The sequence below is a fragment of the Mus caroli genome, unplaced genomic scaffold (genome assembly GCF_900094665.2).
Source record: "Mus caroli unplaced genomic scaffold, CAROLI_EIJ_v1.1 scaffold_14896_1, whole genome shotgun sequence".
Lineage (NCBI taxonomy): Eukaryota > Metazoa > Chordata > Mammalia > Rodentia > Muridae > Mus > Mus caroli.
The window spans coordinates 3203-10173 of NW_018389521.1; the positions used below are offsets into that span (position 1 = coordinate 3203).

General features: G+C 44.9%; 1 pseudogene; it reads left to right on the forward strand.

The window, feature by feature from the left end:
- The first annotated feature begins 521 nt into the window (after nt 1-521).
- Nucleotides 522-4977, forward strand: LOC110288143 (annotated as a pseudogene).
- Nucleotides 4978-6971: the final 1994 nt, after the last annotated feature.

Below are 6971 nucleotides of genomic sequence, written 5' to 3' on the forward strand. Positions count from 1 at the left end.
GAATCCAAGAACACATCAAAATGATCATCCATCATGACCAAGTAGGCTTCATCCCAGGGATGCAGGGATGGTTTAATATACAGAAATCCATCAATATAATCCACTATATAAACGAAGTCAAAGACAAAAACCACATGATTATTTTATTAGATGCTGAGAAAGCATTTGACTAAATCCAACACCCCTTCAAGATAAAAGTCTTGGAAAGATCAGGAATTCAAGGCCCATGCCTAAACATAATAAAAGCAATATACAGCAAGCCAGTAGCCAACATCAAAGTAAATGGAGAGAACCTGGAAGCAATCCCACTAAAATCAGGAAATAGACAAGGCTGCCCACTTTCTCCCTACCTATTCAATATAGCACTAGAAGTCCTAGCCAGAGCAATTAAACAACCAAAGGAGATCAAGGGGTTACAAACTAAAAAGGAAGAAGTCAAAATATCACTATTTGCAGATGATATGATAGTATATATAAGTGACCCTAAAAAATTCCACCAGAGGCGGTGCCAAACTACCGCTATGGAACAGGCACCTCCAGACCCCTAGAAGCTCTTGCAGCCTGGACCTCTTGAGTTGCTGGGTGGCCCTGGTGCTGTGCTGGAGGCCGCGGTCGGTGAGGAGGGCACCTTGGAAGACGGCTCAGGGGTAGACACGATGACAGGAAATAATTTTTGGTTGAAGAAAATAGAAATCAGTGTTTCAGAAGCAGAGAAGAGAACTGGAAGGAACGCCATGAACATGCAAGAAATGTACACTGCCTACCTCACCGAGACGAGGTCAGTTGAGCATGCCGATGGTCAGAGTGTCCTCACAGACTCGCTGTGGAGGTGGTACAGTGAGTTCGAGTTGTTGAGAAACTACCTTCTAGTGTACTACCACATGTTGTGCCACCTCTCCCAGAAAAGCGGGCAGAGTTCGTGTGGCATAAACTCTCTGCTGACAACATGGACCCAGAATGTGGGAGAGATGACGCATGGGCTTAGAAAACTTGCTCTTGAGGGTTGCTTCACATCCTGTCCTTTGTAGAGACAAAATCTTCTAGTCATTTTTAACCCAGGTAACTGGAAGGAGACTGTGAATGAGACTGGATTTCAGCTGAAGGCAGACTCCAGGTTAAAAGCGCTTAATGCAACATTCAGAGTGAAAAACCCAGGCAAGAGGTTTACTGAGCTGAGGCACTACAGTGATGAGCTGCAGTCTGTCATCTTGCATCTTCTTCGAGTCAGAGCTAGAGTAGCAGATCCACTCTATGGTGTATATAAAGTACATGGGAATTATGGGAGTGTTTTTAGTGAATGGGGTGCCATCAAAAAAGAAATGGGGGATGGGCTGCAGAGTGCTAGGCATCACATGGACGTGTATGCATCTTCTATTGATGATATTTTGGAAGATNAAGAGCACTATGCAGATCAGCTGAAGGACTATCTGTTTTATGCAGAAGCACTTTGGGCTGTGTGCAGGAAGCATGAGCTTATGCAGTATGACCTGGAGACAGCTGCTCAAGACCTGGCTGCCAAGAAGCAGCAGTGCAAGGAGCTGGCCACCGGGACTGTGAGAACATTCTCATTGAAGGGAATGACTACCAAACTCTTTGGTCAAGAAACTCCAGAGCAAAGAGAAACCAGGATAAAGGTGCTAGAGGAGCAGGTAAATGAAGGGGAAGAGCAGCTGAAGTCTAAAAATCTGGAAGGCAGAGAATTTGTGAAAAATGCATGGACTTGTGAGGAGTGGGTGTGGCAGCAGTCCCAAGATGGTGCCTGGGACTGCAGCTAAGTCTTATGACTTGCACCTGACTTCCTCATACACCTGAAAATAAGCCACGTCCATCGTGAGAGCTGCACAGGTGCACCATGATGCTGGCAGTGTAAACAAGTCCATATTTGGTGGAGACATGCCCCTGCTGCCCTGATTTGCTGAAGCTGCGTGCCTGGTGAGGTGACATGGCCTGCTGTGAGTGGATGGGGGCTGAGAGTATATAAGCAGACCTCCCTGGTTGCCCGGGGTCCTTGTAGCAGCATTGAGGCGTTCCTGCAATTAAGGCTGTTGAGAAGAATCTGACGGTGTTGTGTCGTTCTTGCTGGTCGAGAGCAGACGCAACATCTGGTGGCCCGTACGGGGACCCGAGGATGATCTCGTGGATTCAGAACTCTTCAGCTGAGGAATGGTGGTACCAGTAAGTCTCCCAAATTGATCCCCGGGTTTAAGGGGGATATGTTTTTCTTGCCCATAGGGCAAAGGGGACGAGAAAGGAAAGAGGCAATGCAAGGCAAAAGAAAGGCAAAGAAAGGGGAAAGGAAAAGAAAAGGGAAAGGAAAAGAAAGGAAGGAAAGAAGGAAAGAAGGAAGGAAGGGAAGGAAAGAAAGAAAGGAAAGAAAGGAAGGAGAGAAGGGAAGGAAAGAAAGGATTGAGACGATAAGGTTCCCGGCTTTGGGACAAGTTAAGGTTCCTGGTTTTGGGACAAGTTAAGGTTCCTGGCTTTGGGACAAGTTAAGGTTCCCGGTTTTGGAACAAGTTACGGGACTATGATAGCCTCAGTGTAGTGATCAATAGATCCTCGCTGTGTAGTTATGCTTTTTTCTCCCATTGACCCTTTGTGGGTAGGTCTGATAGTTTTGGTCTTGTTTGTTCTGATATATGGACTCTGTTACTGTTTGAAACTGTGTGTAGAGGCAGTCAAGACAGGTCAGAAAATCCTTACAGAGCAACAAGAGAGTATGTCGGAAGAGGAGAAGGGCATAAAAAGAAAAAAGAAAATGAAAGGAGACACAGTGTTATCAGGTGGACAGAAAGGACAAAACAAAAGGGCAGAGGTGGAGGAGGAAGACGATTTAGATAGGCGGACCTTTTGTGTGGAGGTTTGGAGAGAGGTTAGATTCTCCTTGCTGGGATGTCCTATTTTCACTGACCAAGCAGAGCAGAGATATCATGAGCCTCTAGATTTCAAAGTAATCAGGAATTTGGCTGAGTCCTTGCGGATGTATGGCCTAACTGCCTCCTATACTGTGGCTCAAGTAGAGGCCCTGAATAGACACTGCATGACGCCGTCCGATTGGGCAGTCTTGGTGAAAGCATGCCTTTCACCTGGGCAGTATTTAGATTGGAAAGCCTTCCTTATGGAATTTGCAAATGAACAGCCAGCGGCTAATGCTGCTGCAGGAAATCCAGCATGGGATAGGGATATGCTGCTTGGTCAAGGTCGATTTGCACAACAACAGACAGGATATCCAGTGCAGGTGTATGAGCAGGTGAATCAGATTGCCATAAGGGCGTGGAAATCATTGCCCACAGGTGTTGAAGGTGTTGAAGTGGGCGAGAGGGTCTGTTTGTTTTGCAATTCGAAACAAGCAGAGTCATGAGGACATGGATGTTCCTGTGGCTGGGAATGCTCCCACTAGTGAGAACTGAAGAGCGCTGTGTTCCTGAAACCCATGCCATTGACGCAGTCAAGTGTTTCCTCAATTCTTTACATCTAATGCTTCACTAAAATTGCCTCTTTTCTATGCTGCTTCAGCTAAAGGGATTGTTGTGTTTTCAGATGATTCAAAATATTTCACAGATGAGTGATTGTGTTCAGCTGTATCTACNAAAGCTAATGCTACCTGGATTCGAGGGGTGTGGCCTGCCAGTATATCCAAGGGCAATGACACTATACCCTCCCAACCTAGATGGGCCCCTGCCTTTTTGTAGGAGTGTGCCTGATTCCATTCCACCTTGGGCAGTGCTCCTTATATGTATGGGGTGAATGGTAGTTGCACTGATCCCTTGCCTTAGGGCTGATGGGAGCCCTGGGATGTATGCTTGTAATAGTGTGTGTGTTGTGTGTTTGGTGTATGTGTCAGGTGCAGCGTGTGCAGGCCCGCACTTCTGCCATGGTGGCGCAGGCTTTTGCCGCAGTGGAGGCAGAACAATCTCCTCAGATTTGGCTTGCTGCTCTAAAGAAATAATGCTGTGTTATGCCGTGGGTTGCGAGGTTAAGCACTGCACAGAGGATAGCTTGCTGTTGGCATCCCGTGGAAGGCACGTCTGATTGCATGAAGGTTCAGTGTCCTAGTTCCCTTTCCCCCAGGAAAAACAACACGGGAGCTGGCCAAGACCTCTCTGNGTGATGAGCCCAAGGGATGGTTTTGTGTGGGGCCCCTATGCTTGCACAATGGGGATAAGACCTCAACCTTTACCCATGAGGCTTGCTTGCAGCAATCAAAATCAGGCTATAGATTAATCAGTGTCCTGGTCTTCTGGTGCACCTGCCACATGAAGACAGGACAATCTCCCATGGGTGGTTTGGCATGCTAGAGAAGTGTCAGTGACGGATAAGACTCCCTGGGTGTGTCACCAACCTAAGAAAGGGATCAAACCAATGGTGTTTATCTCCCAAGGATGGGTAAGGGGCATTGCTGCAGGGGGCAATCTAAGACAGACATTCTCTCTGCCAAAAACGAAAAAAGGGAGAGATATGAGGAGCAGGTGTGGCAGGAGTCCCAAGATGGTGCCCGGGACTGCAGCTAAGTCTTATGACTTGTATAAGACTTCCTCATACACCTGAAAATAAGCCATGACCATCGCGAGAGCTGCGCAGGTGCACCTTGATGCTGGCAGTGTAAACAAGTCCATATTTGGTGGAGACATGCCCCTGCCTCCCTGATTGGCTGAGGCTGCGTGCCTGGTGAAGTGACTTGGCCTGCTGTGAGTGGATGGGGGCTGAGAGTATATAAGCATACCTCCCTGGTTGCCTGGGGTCCCTGTGGCAGCATTGAGGCATTCCTGCAATAAAGACTGTTAAGAAGAATCCAACCGTGTTGTGTCTTCCTTGCCGGCCGGGGTGGGTGCAACATGGGCTGATAGTGAATGCTACAAAGAACAAAAGAACCGGGACCTAAAGGAAGCCCTCATCAGCTATGCTGTCATGCAGATCAGCATGTGCAAAAAGGGATTTCAGGTTTGGACCAATGCTAAAGAATGCTTCAGCATGATGTAATCCCATGAAGTGACTTTCTCTGCAATCAACGTGCCCCAAACCAAGCACAAGTAAAAGAAAATCTATTGCTACCTTATACATAAAAGCATACAGTACATGGTACAAATCAGCTTTCTTTAAGCATAGTTGTGTTCATATAGCACAAAATGATACATTTTAATGAATAAATACTTTAATTTGAAGTTTTGGGGACTGGTGCTGATTCCAAAAAAGTTAATTTAATAAGATAACCAACAGATTGTTAGTCAGGCTCCTGAACCAGTGCCTCCATCAGGATGTGAGCTAATCTGCATATGTGCCTCTCAGTGCCCACTGTCCAGATCTCTTCACGGGGCAGTTCTTCCCAAGACCAGACACCCAGATTTACTTTGTAGGACCCCATTCTGCTGTAGAGTTATTTTATCTTGCCTTAGAGTTGAGCTGTTTGGTTTGACAAAGCTCAGCAGAAACTTGTTGTGACATCTAAGATTTTCTTCTGTGTTCCTAGATCCTATACCATCTGCGACACTAGAATATGCCTTCAGTTTGTGTCTCACCACAATTTTGATACTGGTCAGAAATTTTATGCTGCCAACAACGAAGTCTCAGCTTCTCAGATTTGCAGTGGAATAAATACATTATTATAATCTAGAAATTACTATATAGAAAGTATTAATTTAACATTATTATTCTCAGATAAGAGTGTTAAATTCGGCAACAGCCTCCATTTCTTCTGATCTGGTCTGTGCACATGGTGTTTCAGGGTACGAGGTGTAGCATCTCCATGTGTGAGACACTCATAGTGAGCACATGTGAGCGGTACCGTCATCATTAGTGTGCGTTTCTGTTGCCTGGCTGTGATTTTTGTAAAGATAAATGATGTTGTTGTGCTTTAGTGTGTGTTTCATGGCACATGTTCAGAAGCCAAGCATACTCTCTGCCAGCTTGCAGACTCCTCCTAACCGTGCACTCATTATTTCTAATGTTTTAAAACTATACTCAGTACTGTTTGACATTTGACTTTTTCACATGTTTAAAATGTTGCTGGATTTTTGTGCTGTATGCTAAACTTATATAATAAAGGAAGTGTTGTGTTTTAAAAAACTAAATTCCACCAGAGAATCCTACACCTGATTAACAGCTTCAGTGAAGTAGCTGGATATAAAACTAAATCAAAAAAATCAATGGCCTTTTTCTACACAAAGGATAAACAGGCTCAGAAAGAATTAGGGAAAAAACACCCTTCACAATAGTCAAAAATAATATAAAATACCTTGGTGTGACTCTATCTAAGGAAGTAAAAGATCTGTATGATAAGAGCTTCAAATCTCTGAAGAAAGAAATTGAAGAAGTTCTCAGAAGATGGAAAGATCTCCCATGCTCATGGATTGGCAGGATTAATATAGTAAAAATGGCTATCATGCCAAAAGCAATCAACAGATTCAATGCAATCGCCATCAAAACTTCACCTCTATTCTTCAATGAGTTATAAAGAGCAATTTGCAAATTCATCTGGAATAACAAAAAACCTAGAATAGCAAAAGCTCTTCTCAACAATAGAAGAAACTCTGGGGAATCACCTTTAATTCAAAAATGATGGTGATGTAAGTTCATGGAAGAAGAACCCATGTTTGAAAGTGACATCTAGTTGAGTAGCAGATAGAGTGGTTAATTAGACAAACATTTAACCAAATAGGATATTCCAAATTCTCACAAGAGGAGAGAGGAAAGGGAAGTTATTTAAGGGGGCAGGCAGAGAGCAAATTAAGAGGCAGTTTTACCAGGAGAGTTTAACAGAGACAAGTTGGAGAGAAAAAGGTAGACATATGTGGGGAATTGCAGGCTGGTCTCCAGTCGAGCTGAGGTCTGAACACCAATGGTCATAATTCACCTACATGACATGGTAGGCATTCCCTCATGCTCCTGGAACTCCAGCCCCTGCATAAGGTACCACCTCCCACAGCCCCCGCAAGAGAAGCATGGTCAGTAGTCACTTAAGCAATGGCCCAAGCTTC